We start from the raw sequence: 16,669 nt of genomic DNA, 5'->3' as shown, positions 1-16,669 counted from the left end.
TCAGAAGAGGAGGCAGCCGCCAATCTCCTTCCGGGACTCTGTTTCCAGCCAAAGACCTCGTGCACATGTGCCCCTGGCTTTTTATACCACACCCCACAATGCACCAAGACCGCAGTCTGTGCCAATCCCTGGGGCTGTATCAAAGCCTGTGTCCTCATTGGCCATGGATTCCTCCACTGTCCAATGTGCATCCCCATTGGGCACAGTGGGGACACTCCCTCAGACCATATGACTCACACACTGAGCAGACCTAACTCACAAATCCTGCTCCCCGTTAAGCAGAGTGCAACATAGAATTTACCTGCTGCTCCTCTGACAGGCAGACAGAGCCAAAAACTACACTCAGTCTCCAGCACCCACCCAGGAGGGTGCTACATATGAAAAAAGTACCTTTCAACTTCTGTAAAACCGCTCTGTTGGAAAATTTCCACTCCATCAGCACCACCGGCAGCGCTGACCACTGTATTCCGATGGCAGAGAAGCCTCCTTGTTGTCAGAATACAAGCAGGGCCGTCTTTAACACAGGGCAAAAGGGGCAGCTGCCCTGGGTCTATTCAGTGTTGTGGGGCCCAAAGCAGCTGCCCCTTGAGCCCACACTGCCTGCAAATAGTTAATAAGTGTTTTTGGAAGGGCCCAAGAAAATATTTGCCCAGGGTCCAATCAATATTAAAGACGGCCCTGAATACAAGGCACAGCAGGAGGATTCCCCCCCCCCCAAATCAAATGTGTGGATAAGGGAATCAAGTCATTTTCTTTTTGTTTGTGTTTTTCTTAAAGTAATTGTAATCCATAGTCATGAAATCTGAGCAAAGCACCTATATTTGCAGAGTTACTTAAGCTCTAAGTGACCTTTCTCTCTGGTGCTTTGTTCCTGTTATCAGCATGAGTGGCTTCTAAAAGGTTTTCCCGACACTTGAGATAAAATTTGTGTCGTGGAGGGATCTGAGCACACAGCTTGGCTATTCACAACACAGTTCTTCTGCTGTGTGAAGGGGATATGTGCCTTTCCTCAAATCAGCTCTCACACACTCTAACTGCAGCCTCTCTGCTCCTGACAGATAAAGCATTTTAACATGATCTGCTCTTTTAATGGGGTGTAGGGAGGAGAAGGCTGCATATAAACAAGTAAAATCTATGTAGGAAGATTTGTTTTATTCTGTGTATCATCTGAGGCTATTTACTTCACTGGGTATATGTGAGGGTTTACATCCACTTTAACCGCTTGCCTACTGGGCACTTTTACCCCCTTCCTGCCCAGGACAACTTTCAGCTTTTAGTGCTGTCACATTTTCCCACATTAAATTTTTATCATTTTTGTCACATTTTTGGTATTATTTAATCACCCCTGGGTTTTAAACTTTTTACTAAATAAACAGAAAAAAAAAACAAAGATTTAAAAAAACAAAACATAAAAACAAAACATTTTCTAAATTGTAGTTTGTGATAAAACTTTGCAAACAGGTCATTTTTCTCCTTCACCAATGTGCGGTAATGAGGCTGCACTGATGAGCACTTACAGGCTGCAGTGATGGGCACTGAGCATGCGGCACTGATGGGCACTGAGTAGGCGGCACTGATGAGGCTGCACTGATAGACAGCACTGATGGGCACTGATAGGTGGCACTGATAGGCAGCACTGAAAGGCACTGATAGGCGGCACTGATGGCAGAACTGATAGGTGGCACTGATGAGAAGGCACTGATTGGCAGCACTGATAGGCACTGATGAGCACTGATTGGCAACACTGGTGGGCACTGATAGACAGCACTGGTGCGCACTGTTGGAACAGCACTTATAATCAGTGCCCTGATTATCAGTGTAGATGCCCCTTTCACACAAGCCAGTTATTGGCTCTCCTCTCCTCATGCTGTCAACATGAGGAAAGAAATGCCGAAAAACAGCTTGTGATTACATCTTTATTAGCTGTGATTGGACACAGCTGATCACATGGTAAAGAGCCGTTGATTGGCTATAGTGCAGTCGGCAGGTGGTTAACCACTTGAGTTTCGGAAGGTTTTACCCCCTTCATGACCAGTGCATTTTTTTTTATATTCAGCACTTAGCTAATTTAATTGGTAATTGCACGGTCATGCAATACTGTACTCAAATTCATTTTTTATCATTTTGTTTTACACAAATACAGCTTTCTCTTGGTGGTATTTGCTCACTACTGGGTTTTTACATTTTTTTGCGCTATAAATGAAAAGATACTAAAAAAAATGAAAAAACTATAGTTTCTACTTACTGTTATAAATCATATCCATTATATTCATATTTATTCATAATTTTGGGCCAAAATGTATCCTGCTACATGTCTTTGGTTAAAAAAAAAAATCCTAATACAGGCGGTTCCCAGGTTACAAACAAGATAGGTTCTGTAGGTTTGTTCTTAAGTTGAATTTGTTTGTAAGTTGGGACAGGTATATTTTTTAAGTGTAACTCAAGCCAAAATAATAATTTAAGTTTTTTGGATAGCACAGGGAAGGGTTAACACCCCCTGTAACATTTGTTTTGCTGTCTGTACCCCTGTTCAGAAGATTTCACCTCACTTTCTGTCCCTATGACAATTGGATTTTGCAAATTTTGGGTTGTTTTGGAAACAAGGATTGGTGATAAAGCTTCAGTGGAGACACCTTTTTCCCATGAGAACTCTTACAGGAGAGTATTTCCCTTCCTAGGGGTAGATTTCCTCTCACTTCCTCTTGTCTCCCTCCGTTTGTAAGTAGGAGTCATTTGTAAGTCGGATGTTTGTAACTCAGGGACCGCCTGTAAGTGTATATTAATTGGTTTGTATAAAAGTTATAGCATCTACAAGCTATAGTGAGTACACCCCTCACATTTATGTAATTATTTTATTATAACTTTTCGTGTGACAACACTGAAGAAATGACACTTTGCTACAATGTAAAGTAGTGAGTGTACAGCTTGTATAACAGTTTAAATTTGCTGTCCTCTCAAAATAACTCAACAAACAGCCATTGATGTCTACAATGTTCGAATTGGGCCCAATTAGCCATTTTCCCTCCCTAGTGTCATGTGACTCGTTAGTGTTACAAGGTCTCAGGTGTGAATGGGGAGCAGGTGTGTTAAATTTGGTGTTATTACTCTCATTCCCTCATACTGGTCACTGGAAGTTCAACATGGCACCTCATGGTAAAGAATTCTCTGAGGGTCTGAAAAAAAGAATTGTTGCTCTACATAAAGATGGCCTAGGCTATAAGAGGATTGCCAAGACCATGAAACTGAAACTGAGCTGCAGCACGGTGGCCAAGACCATATAACGGTTTAACAGGACAGGTTCCACTCAGAACAGGCCTCGTCATGGTTGAGTGCATGTTCTCAGTGTCATATCCAGAGGTTGTCTTTGGTAAATAGATGTATGAGTGCTGCCAGCATTGCTGCAGAGGTTGAAGGGGTGGGGGGTCAGCCTGTCAGTGCTCAGACCATACACTGCACACTGCATCAAATTGGTCTGCATGGCTGTCGTCCCAGAAGGAAGCCTCTTCTAAAGATGATGCACAAGAAAGCCCGCAAACAGTTTGCTGAAGACAAACAGACTAAGGACATGGATTACTGGAACCATGTCCTGTGGTCTGATGAGACCAAGATAAACGTATTTGGTTCAGATGGTGTCAAGCATGTGTGGCGGGAACCAGGTGAGAAGTACAAAGACAAGTGTGTCCTGCCTACAGTCAAACATGGTGGTGGGAGTGTCATGGTCTGGGGCTGCATAAGTGCTGCTGGCACTGGAGAGCTATAGTTCATTGAGGGAACCTTGAATGCCCAGATGTACTGGGCAGCAGGGCAGTATTCCAACATGATAACGACCCAAAACAAACCCCCCAAGACAACCACTGCCTTGCTAATGAAGCTGAGGGTAAAGGTGATGGACTGGCCAGGCATGTCTCCGGACCTAAACCCTATTGATTATCCTCAAACGCAAGGTGGGGGAGGGCAAGGTCTCTAACATCCACCAGCTCAGGGAGGAGTGGAAGAGGACTTTAGTGGCAACCTGTGAAGCTCTGGTGAACTCCATGCCCAAGAAGGTTAAGGCAGTGCATGAAAATAATGGTGGCCACACAACATATTGACACTTTGGGCCCAATTTGGACATTTTAACTTAGGGGTGTACTCACTTTTGTTGCTAGCACACAACATATGAAACACAGCTGTTAAAATTAACTCATTCATAACAGCTTTGTTGACATTGTGATCACATAAAGACCACTGGGCCGCGGGTCCCGGGATTCACAATCTGTGTCCACCAGCCACTGCACACCCCTAACCCAGAACAGGCTGGATGACTTATATGTACATGAACCAGTCTGCCTGTGCTGCCTACCCGCAGTAAATGTACTGTAGGCAGTTGGCAAGTGGTTAAAGTATTGCTCTCGCTGCTGTGTGAGCCAATGAGGAGACAGAGACCTGGGAGAGCCTCTACTCTCATGCACATCACTGGATCAAGATGGGGCACAGGTAAGTATAAGGGGGTGGGGGGGGGGGTTGGGGGGTGAGCTGCACACAGAAGGTTTTTTACCTTAATGCATACTGTAGAATGAATTAAGATAAAAAAAACCTTCTGCCTTTAGAACCACTTTAAATTAAAGTATGGCATAAGGTTAATCATATGTCTTTGTGTAGAACCTTGCCAATTTTAAATGAATGAATGCCCCACCCTCCGCCTACATGGTTTGCTAGACACACAGCACAAAAAGGTGTCCTTGAAAAATGTTTTTATAGAGGAGGTCCAGGCTTCTTCAGAAAAATTAAAAGTCAGCAGGTAAAAATACTGTAGCTGCTGACTTTTAATATTAGGACACTTACCTGTCCAGAAGTCCTGGGGTGTCTTCTCCCCAGCCGATCTTTTTATAGGCTCCCAGGTGCTGCCGCCGCCATTGCTTGTAAGGGAAACCGGCAGTAAAGGCTTGCAGCTTCACAGCTGGTTCCCTACTGTGCATGTGCAAAGCATGCTGCGCTTTGTGAATGGCCTGGCAGCGGGGGAAGGAGGAGGGGCACAGCGAGATCACCTGAAAGTGGGAGCGGATACCTGTCAGAACCAGTGGCACCGAATGTGGCACTGGTGGGGGGGGGGGCAGAAAAGTGGAGCCTCCCTTTTTAGGTGGAGCTCCGTTTCAAATATTGGTAAGTTTGTAAAAGTGATTTTGCCATTCCCCTAGACCTAAACAAGTATTTAACCATTGCAGTGCAGGGGCAGTACAATTGAAGAAAGCATTTTTGTTTTTCCTGGTGTTCAGCTTTAACATACAAAGTAATACCTTTGTATATATAGTTCTGTAGTGATGTAGGGGTCAGTGGCAGGAACCACTGAGCGCAGTGGGGGACACAGTGTAAGATCCTGGTACCTGCGGTACCCTTCCAGCCTATTATTTGTACATTACGTTCCACCATATAGATAGGTGGAACGCATCTAGTACCTGTCCCTTTAAATTCCATGACCTCATCAGTGAGTGCCGCTCTGAGCGGCTATTTCAACCGCCGGCATTCACTCACATGTGTTCGTGCAAACCGCTTGCTACAGCATTACCTAACGCTGCCGAATCCTCCAGCTATTCCCTAATACCTGGATTGACCGAAGACTTGCTACAACATCTTGTATCTCGCTACAAGATCATTACCTCACCGCCGGAACCCTCTCCTTACAAACCTACCAGTGATAAGTACCCCACAGGGGAATACCTTCCTAATCTACTTTCACTAATACTCTGCTTACTAAAGACTATTGCTACTCTAAGAACTATACTGTTACATCTAACATCTGCACCGCTACTTAGATTGCAAGCTATTGAGCCTATTACCATCTTGTCACTGCACTAGCCTAGCATCTCCTGTACACTTCATCTGCTCTTCACTACCACCTGTTACCTGTACATGATTGCTATCCTAAGTGCTTACTATCACCATCTGTTACCTCTTACCATTGCTATCACTATCCACGCCTGTCCCCTCAGTATCACCTCTATACTTTCACATATAAACATATCACTCCAGGAACATCTTTAATGAGTGTCTGTGTTTGTGTATGTGCTTGCTGAGACAGGCTGATGCACAATGATGAGTCTTGAGAGTTGGATATGGTAGTTCAACACATCTCTACATGACTACTGAGTGTAACTTCCGCAGCTGCAAATCCACACCACACAAATAAACGCCGGAGCGTTACACACAGGAGAGGATTTCTCATCAGTTGAGTGAAGTTCAGTGGAGCTATACTCCTGATACTGTTTCAGGCACACAAAATACAGAAGCGGTCTGTGAGGGTCTACACCTTGAATGGTGCAGGCCGACTTAGACCTGGGGATTTAAATGTGCCACTAATGCACAGAGATATCTCCACACTTCAGACAATGTAAAAGGTACATACAAAAGTTTTTATTCATTTGTTACAAAATTACATAGAAAAACAATTTAGATCATAGCTACATATATACATTTTCTGCATAACATTAGTTATAGTATATACATAGTATTGGGCTATGTATTCAGGAGGAAAGCTGGAACTACGCGTTTCGCAGGAGTTGCTTCCTCAGGTTCCAGCACAAGAGCACACTTGTATAGTTCTATAGGATAAGTAACACATGTATTAGTATCCAAAAATGTATTTTAATACAACATCTTTACTGTAGGAAACACATAATGTTATAAACATCTATATTGTCATCATCAAATTCTATTTTTACCTCATGCCATAATCTGTTATTTACCTATATGTGGAATGTATTAAAATTTATTCCTATTCATTTTTATCCAATATTAAGTGCTATGTATTATATATCGGAATATCAATACCTGTTTATGTTTATTATAATAAAGTTCTATCGATATTTGTCATTTGTTTTATTTTACCCATAATAATGGAAAATGGGAAAGAGAAAAGGAATACATGGAGAGGGGAATAGGGAAAGATTGAATGTTAAAAGGAGTGGTCAGTCAGATAGTCTTAAGGGGAGGCATGTTGGCCAGTATCCGCAGCCAGTCAGGGGCCGAAGTCCAAGAGCGGGTGCAGTAACCTGGCCATATGAGGAGGAGAGGAGGGCTATATGGCGACAGATATAAAAGCAGAAAGTTTTTTTTTTTTTGCACTAGAGAGAGTTCACCCAGGCCCCAGGGGTGGACCCTTTGACAACGTCATTCTTCAAAGATAATCCCGATGGATTTTTAACTTAAATGCATGCACTCCTCCGGGACTCAATGAACATTTGAGCTATGCACCTTTTCTGGAAAAATGACATTGTCTTATCTTTCCTGTTCCCCCCCCTTCCCCTTGTTTAGCCTTTGCCTTCCCCTTTTGGGGTTCTTTTGAGAGGCTCACCACCTTAACGGTGAAAAAAATTGTTTAAATCCCCTCCTCTACCAAAGGGAGGCATGGATTTTTTCTTAACGTCAGTCATGGCGTCCCTGAAGATACATTTTTTATTTTTTATTCTATTTCATTTTAATATTTATTTTTTCTTACTCTTTTCCTGTTCTATCTGCTAATTGGACTGGCCATCAGGAAGTCTTTTGTCCTGTTATCATATACTCCACCGGGTCAGAATGCAAAGTAAAAATAATATATTTATCTGTAATCCAATACCTCTTATAATATTCAGTTTCTGTAAATGATTTAAATTCTGTTATGTAACGTGCAATATTGAAATGCATATTGGCAAATATGAATGTACACGTAGGTAAATGGCGTATATATTGATTGGGTTTTTACTATTGTAAGAATGTTTCTTGATACTATATTTGTATATTCTTTCCCTGTTTGTTGCATCTTTGTGAAATAAGAAATCAAAATCATTTGGGAAAATATTAGATATAGAATATAGATGTTTATAACATTATGTGTTTCCTACAGTAAAGATGTTGTATTAAAATACATTTTTGGATACTAATACATGTGTTATTTATCCTATAGAACTATACAAGTGTGCTCTTGTGCTGGAACCTGAGGAAGCAACTCCTGCGAAACGCGTAGTTCCAGCTTTCCTCCTGAATACATAGCCCAATACTAGGGTCCAATGTATTGCACTGTTATGCAGAAAATGTATATATGTAGCTATGATCTAAATTGTTTTTCTATGTAATTTTGTAACAAATGAATAAAAACTTTTGTATGTACCTTTTACATTGTCTGAAGTGTGGAGATATCTCTTTGCATTAGTGGCACATTTAAATCCCCAGGTCTAAGTCGGCCTGCACCATTCAAGGTGTAGACCCTCACAGACCGTTCCTTACCTACACACAATTTTTGTCCTATGGGGAAGGTGCCAACCAATTTCTTTTGAGTATAAAAAGCCGATCTCTCCCCCACCACAACAAACAAAATACAGAAGCCAATGGATCAGGGTGACAGCCAGGCAGCTAGCATTTTCAGAAAAAGAGTTTATAGAGCTGGGTTCCAGGCTGTATCAAATGTGGGGACAACAACATTTATAATGAAGGTATACTGCTATACTGTACACTGAAATATCTAGTGAATATTGAAAATAAACGGACACACCAAGAGCAGTTTTGATAAAAGGCATAAAACAAAACTTTACTGGACGTCAAAATACATAAAGCTTCTTACACATAAAAGTTACCATAAACATTAACAAGACTCAAACATACACTCCTATTCCCAAAATCCCAAAGAAAGGTCAAATAATACTTAACTCTGGCCAGTGGTGTATTTAGGTTTTATGCTGCCCTAGGCCTGACTAAACTCATGCACCCTCTAATTTAAATATGACCCACCCCTTCCTGCCAAGGCCGCACCCCTTCCTGTTTAAGACCCCCCCCTCATCTGCAAACCCAACCCCTTCCTCTTTAAGCTTCACCAACGTAGCAGCTGGTGTGAATGGACCCTAAGCTGTGTTGAGAGGCTTTTTCTTGGTTCAAGTAGGTTTTCCATACCTATGCAAGTCTATTGGAATGCAAAATCTGCATTAAGCACAGGTAAATGCAGGCCAGAAGGAGGTTAAGTGCACCTGTCAATGAATTCTTAAAGATCACTGAAACATCTCAAACTGATGTCAGACCAAATGCCAGTGCTAAGTGATATTAAAAGCACTTCCAGTAGTGGAAGTGCTCATGTTCACCTGCTAAAATACCCCTAAATTACACCACATTGGACCAGGAGATAGGGTTGGGCTAAACCCATATTTGTAGGTTATTGGACATACAATGCTGATCTGACAATACAGGTACTGCTCTTGGCTGTCAGTGTGACTTATCCCAGGAGGAACACTGGGGATGGGGACCTGCCCAACTACAGTTCCATTTGAAAGTGGTCATGTGACATTCACAAACCAGTTTAATAGTCAAAGAATTAGGACTCAATCAGGCCAAAAATGACCTCAAAATATGTCAACACACAGACTGAAAGATATTTTGCCTGTGTATGTTAATTACAATACATTTTGCTATATAAAACAGGATTAACTGGCATTGAAATGTTCCTATAGAGAAAACCCTAAGACAAATCAGCAGGTTGCAAAAGCCATGAGCAAAAAAAGTATATGTTCCAGCTTTGCTTCTCATCCAGAAGACTAAAAAAGCCCGGTATGCCACAGAGGAGGGTAGGCGGAGCTGCTGCCAGTGCCACATTTACTAGTACTGGCGGCCGCCAGTTGTATTAAGTGCGGCCACCGGTCTGTCCAAACCTCAGGCCAGTCATCGTCCGCCGGTCAGTATTATCATACTGGCAGCAGAGCGGCTGCTTTATGGGGGCGCCGGACCGATTTGCCTCCTAGGCTCTGCTCTTGTAGCGCAAGTGGTGGAGGCTGTAAGGAGGCTGTTTCTTTCATGCAGGGGCGGCTTTTTTGTCGCCCCCCCCCCCTGCAAAGTGCCACCCTAGGCCTGGGCCTTGTTGGTCTAGGCCAAGATACAGCATTGACTCTGGCAACAGCTTGCACTCGATATCTGGAACAGGACAGTGAGGAGGTTTTTTGCTGCATGCTTTCCTTCCACAGCTCCAAAAACAAACCTCTCAAAACAAACCTCTCTTTCTCCCATGCTAGAGACTCTATTTATAGTCCTGTAAACCAGAGACCACCCACAGGATGTGGTCATTCCTTTTGACCGCTCACAGGTCATTTTGTGAGTGATGTCAGCAAGACATGGTTGCACTTCCCCAAAAACCACATGGTCAGTTGGATATGCGGCAGCCATCTTTACACACAATGTCAAAGCTCACCCCTGTGGGTGAGAAATATTATTACACATGTGTAGCACCCTACAAGGTAGGTGCTAGGTAAAAGCATAATGGGCTTTGGCTGCCTAACAGCGGGGCCATGATTTTCAGTTGGACTGTCATGTCTCCCAGGTGTGGCTGCTGAGAGGGGAGTCTCCCCACTTGCTCCATGAGAGGATTCTCATTGGGCAGTGGAGGAAACCCAATCAGTGGCCCATTCAGGCCTGTATCTACCCCAGAAGGCAGATTCTGCCGCAGAGGATTCTGGGAGTGGGTATAAGTTTGAGGGGAACGCATGACGCAGTGTCTTTGGTGGGAAGCAGAGTCCCAGGAGGGAGGGTACGGCTGTCTCCCCTCCTGTCAGAAGGATCGGGTGTCTCGGGTGGCTGCCTGAGATTCCGGGAGAGAGAGCTGAGCTGCAGAGAGGATCCAGTGTGCCGAGGACCAGCGGAGGAAGAGGGGTTCGGTTCCAGGAAAGCCTTCCAAGGTTGTGAGTACTGTGAACTACCCCTTGGGGTCTGCCTAGTGTAGAGGGGACCACTCCGGTGAAGGTCCCAGGGATTCTGGAGCCTGCAAGTGTCAAGGGGGTTGCCTAGTGAAAGGACCCTGAAGTGTTAAGGGGGTTGCCTAGAGAAAGGACACTAAAGTGTTAAGGGGGTTGCCTAGTGAAAGGACCCTGAAGTGTCAAGGGGGTTGCCTAGTGAAAGGACCCTGAAGTGTTAAGGGGGTTGCCTAGTGAAAGGACCCTGAAGTGTTAAGGGGGTTGCCTAGTGAGAGGACCCTGGAAGTGCAGAGGGGGCGCCAGTGGTTAGGCCCTGAAGAGTCAAGAGTGCAGTGTTAGGAGTTGCAGCAGCACAAGCAGTAACAAGAAGCTACCTCAGTCAGTGAAGGGCTGGAGGGAGTCATACACAGGACTTTTGAGCTAGACAGAGTGTCAAGAGTCAAGGATTATTACAGTCCTGGATCTTCTGAGGTAACCAAGTCGAAGTTTCAGCACTGTCAGCAGAATAGTATTTCAAGCGCCAGGAAGCATTGGTCGGCATTCAGCTGGTGTCAGGACATCTTTTCTACAAAGTGTCCCAGTTAAACCTAGTTGAGCCGGAGGAATTATCCCACTCATTCCCTTCTTCCATCCCCATTATAAAATAAACAAAACAAACCAAAGATGGCGGAATGGTCATTGTCTCAGCTCTCACACTTGGGTTTTCAACTTCAATGTGTTGGAAGTGTTCCCGGTAACAATGGCAGACCCACATCAGGCCCAATGCCTGGAAATATTGCTACACATGTATGGGAACATTTGTCATAAATCAGTTAAAAAATATCCACAACTGATACACAGGCACTACTAGCTGTAAATCCACCACTTTAGTATATGTGTGCAACAAAAAATACAATAATATAGTCAAAGCTCAACTGTGCTGCTGTCAGGTAACTATGGATTGAATGCTAGAAAACTGAGGACAACAAAAAGCTTACAGCGCTCATAGGCTTTGCATGAACTGGATATTGAGATGGGTGCAATAAACCACAGTCAATAACCGATGAAAACACTCGTATTGTAACATTAAAAAAAAAAAAAAAAGAATATCCATATGTATGGTATAGCAATGTTACCATACTGACTCTGGAGCTGGCTTGGGCACTGATGGGTCACTGTGTCTTAGGCATGGAGAGCCATGGGGAGGCGCTAACCGCCTTGGCCACGAAGATGAACAAACAGCATATGATCTCAAGCCCATCAATATCTACAGTGTCCCGCATCGTCTGGTCCAGTGGTCCAATAGATGCTCTAAACAGCTGAGGGGGGGGGGGGTCCCCTATTCCTTAGAGCCCTCTGATCCTATGCTTTACCGGCAGATGGCACTCCTGCATGCTCTTGCAGTGGATTGTACCCCAAAGCAATACAGGGCTATGAATCCTGCTTTGGTCTTGATGATGTAAATACCATGGACCACTGGAGTGTGTAAGCAAAGACGCTGCGGGGACTGGTTTAGTAGTGGAGAGCCACAGAGCCTCTCCAGTGGTCAGACTGCGTTCTGATCCATGCATCGCACTAGATGTACAAGACGGGATGCAGGGGAGGACTGGGCCAGGGGGCAGGGGGGCAATTGCCCCCTGGGCCGCTCTGATGTCCTGTAAAAAGGCTGCACTGCTTCTGCCACAGACATGTCTAAAGGATTCCTGTGGAAGAGAAGTAAAATGTCCCCACTGCTGACCTACTGAGTGTGGGATGGTGTAAACTGTGTCTGAGCAGAGGCCGGTTCCATGCCCCACTGGAGACTCTCTTCCCCTGGCCAGCCCCAACCATGCTGTCCCAGCTCCCCCAACTTCCCCTTGCTGGCCAGGTTGGTAGTCCGGATTCAGCTGGTGAGTAGAGAGTACCTGGAGCCGGGCTTCAGCCTGGAATGGGGGTCAGGAGGAGGCCGGGAAGAGGGAGAGTGGGAGGGGGGCCAAGTCGCTGCACCATGGGCCTCTGGTTTGTACTTGCCCCCTGGGCCGAAAGTTGCCAGTCTGCCCCTGACGGGATGCTCTTGGAGATCCATGCAGGTCCATGCAGTTGCTTCCCTTTGCATCCCATGAGGGTAAAGTTTGTAAAATGAGGCTCAACGCAGTTTTCCGTTGTTTTTTTTTGTTTTTTTTTACTGATCCAAAAGCAGCACTGGTTTGCTGATATATTTGCACCTGTGTGTACAGACCAATTGAAAGCAATTGGCTGTATTCAGATCAGTAAAAAATAAAAAAAAGGCTTGAATGCAGAATGTTTTGGACAGTAAGAACATGCTGAAAACTGTTTTTGTTTATTTTTTCCTGTCTGTGTTGGAAATTTGTCAACAAATGCGGATCCGTAGAAACTGTAAAGATATAGGCGTAAAGGAAACAGGTAGAGGTATTTTTGTTTTGTGGCAAAAGGGTATAAGGAAAACAACTTGAGAGATGTAGAAAAGTAAGTGAAAGCTATGGACAGGAGGGAACTGTTAAAGGACAAACCGAAAAGGAAAATGAATATGGCACGGTCCTCAAGCGGAGTTCCACCCAATTTTACAACTTTGCAGTTTCCATTAGCTTAACCACATGTAAAATGACGTTGGCAAAGTGGTTGTGAGGATCCGGGCCGCCGTCATATGACGTCGCCCGGGTCTCCCCTCTACTGCGCGCCCCCGGGGGCGCGCAGCGCGGCGATCAGGGGTGAGGCTCGTCCCTCGGACATAGCCCATTCCTGATCAAGGTAAACAGCCAATAGAAATTGGCTGTTTACCACGTGATCGGCTGTGTCAATCACAGCCGATCACATGAGCGGCTCCAGCACGAGCCGCTCGTTCTCTCTGCAATGCGCGCCCCCGGGGGCGCGCAGAGCAGCGATCTGGGACGAGGCTCGTCCCTCGGACAGAGTCGACCCCCGATCTAGGTAAAGAGCCAATGAAATTGGCTCTTTACCACGTGACCGGCTGTGTCCAATCACAGCCGGTCACAAATGTCAACAGAGAACACGGTAACTAGCTGTCACCATGTTCTCCTCCTCACACACTGATCCTGTGTGAGGAGGAGATTGTGGTAACAGCTAGTTACCAAGTACAGTGCACCCCAAACACACTGATTGCCCCTCCCCCCCAATAAAGAGCACCTGTCACTAGCCCATCAAAGTACCCGAGTACCTGTCACCAGCCCATCAGGTACTCAGATGACAGGTACTCGGGTACTCTGATGGGCTGGTGACAGGTACTCGGGTACTCTGATGACAGGTACTCGGGTACTCTGATGACAGGTACTCGGGTACTCTGATGACGGGTACTCGGGTACTCTGATGACAGGTACTCGGGTACTCTGATGACAGTTACTCGGGTACTCTGATGACGGGTACTCGGGTACTCTGATGACAGGTACTCGGGTACTCTGATGACAGGTACTCGGGTACTCTGATGACGGGTACGCAGGTACTCTGATGACGGGTACTCGGGTACTCTGATGATGGGTACTCGGGTACTCTGATGACGGGTACTCGGGTACTCTGATGACAGGTACTCGGGTACTCTGATGACAGGTACTCGGGTACTCTGATGACGGGTACTCGGGCACTCTGATGACAGGTACTCGGGTACTCTGATGACGGGTACTCGGGTACTCTGATGACAGGTACTCGGGTACTTTGAGTACCTGTCAACGGAGTACCCGTCATCAGAGTACCTGAGTACCTGTCACCTACCCATCAGAGTACCCAAGTACCTTCCACCTGCTCATCAGAGTACCTGACGCCTGAAGTACCCGAGTACTTGCCGCCTGCTCATCAGTACCCATCACTACTCATCAGTACTCATCAGTACCTATCACGTATCAGTACTGATCATCAGTACCCATCAGTACAGTATCACCTATCAGTATCAGTACTACTCATCAGTACTTATCACCTGCCTGTCACCTGCCCATCAGAGTATCCGAGTACCTGTCACCTGCCTATCGGAATACTCGAGTACCTGCCACTTGCTCATCAGTACCAGAGTACCTGTCACCTGCCCAACAAAGTACCCGAGTACCTATCACCCTTCATACAGCCACCATGTCCAAGTCCAAAAAGGTTTATATACGTCCTCCGTTTAAACCTAAATACCGGTGTTATGGCAGCAGATAGCTGCCATAACCCTGGTATTTTTTTAAACGGTGGACGGTTGGCTTTTCGATAAGGGTGGTCCCAGCGGCGGATTCGCCGTGGGATCACCCTTCCGGGATGGCGGAAGAGGCGCCCCCCCCCCTCCCGCCACGTTCCGGTCCTTTTCCCCGCTTACCGGACCCGCCGGCAGCGGGGAAAACGATCCGGTCCCAGATCCTCACAGACAGGATGTCGAGTGAGGGCAAACTTGCCCTCACTTGACTCTATGGTCTTGGAGGACCGGAGCTACGGAAAATGTTGTTGCCTAGCAACCGGTTTAAAGGTTCTTTTTTTTTTTTCATTTTATATAATAATTATTTTTTTTTTTTCTATCTTTTAGTGTACTTGTGAGATCTGAGGACTTTTTGACCCCAGATCTCACAAAAAAGAGGTCCTGTCGTGCCTATTTCTATTACGAGGAATGTTTACATTCCTTTTAATAGAAATAAAAATGATCAATTTTTTTTTTTTTAATGGTGTAAAAATAAAAATAATAAATAAAATAAATAGTAAAAAAAAAAAAAAAAATGAAAGCGCCCTGTCCCCGTGAGCTCGCGCGCAGAAGCGAACGCATACAGAAACCCCGCCCACATATGTAAACGGTGTTCAAACCACACATGTGAGGTATCGCCGCGATCGTTAGAGCAAGGGGAATAATTTGAGCCCTAGACCTCCTCTGTAACTCAAAGATGGCAACCTGTAGAAATTTTTAAATTGTCGCCTATGGGGATTTTTAAGTACCAAAGTTTGTCGCCATTCCGTGAGCGTGCGCAATTTTGAAACATGACATGTTGGGTATCTATTTACTCGGCGTAACATTATCTTTCACATTATGGAAAAAATTGGGCTAACTTTACTGGTTTCTTATTTTTTAATTAAAAAAAGTGATTTTTTTCCAAAAAAATTGCGTTTGGAAGACCGCTGCGCAAATACGGTGTGATAAAAAATATTGCAATAATCTCCATTTTATTCTCTAGGGTCTCTGCTAAAAAAAAATATATAATGTTTGGGGGTTCTAAGCAGTTTTCTAGCAAAACAACTGATTTTAGCTTGTAAACATCAAATGTCAAAAATAGGCCTAGGCAAGTGGCTAGGATGCATGATGGTGCGCCTTGGATGTTGGGCCCCTCTATATGGCTAGGCTGTGAATAAGTCTCACACATGTGGTATTGCCATACTCAGGAGGAGTGGCAGAATGTATTTTGGGGTGTCATTTTTTTCCCACATTTTCCAAAAACCTGTGGAAAAAAATGATATGTTCAAACGACCCATAATGCCTCATAGAATATACGTTGGAGTGTTTGCTTTCCAAAATGGGGTCATTTTGTTGACTTTTCCATTGTATTGGTGCTCTAGGGTGCTTCTTGGACGTGGAGTATCTTTTTGTAGCCAGGCTGTGTAAAAGTCTCACACATGTGGTATCACCATACTCAGAAGGAGTAGCAGAATGTATTTTTGGGTGTAATTTTTGCTGTGTACATGCTATGTGTTAGAAATAGCTTATAAATTGACAACTTTGTGGGAAAAAAAAAGAAAAAAAAATTTTTTTCTTCATTTTCCCAAGAATTGTGGGAAAAAATTACAACTTCAAAAAACCCACCATGCCTCTTACTAAATACCTTGGACTGTCTACTTTACAAAAAGGGGTCATTTGGGCGGTATTTGTACTGTCCTGACATTTCAGGGCCTCAAGAAAGGAGATAGGCCGTCAGTACATCTGATGTGATCAATTTTCAGTAATTGGTACCATAGCTTCTAGACTCAATAACTTTCACACAGACTAAATAATATACACTAATTTGGGTTAATTTTACCAGAGACATGTAGCATTATACATTTTGGCC

This window comes from Pelophylax lessonae (assembly GCF_965119305.1).
Source record: "Pelophylax lessonae genome assembly, chromosome: 4".
Taxonomy (NCBI): domain Eukaryota; kingdom Metazoa; phylum Chordata; class Amphibia; order Anura; family Ranidae; genus Pelophylax; species Pelophylax lessonae.
Note: the sequence above shows the minus strand (reverse complement) of the source record.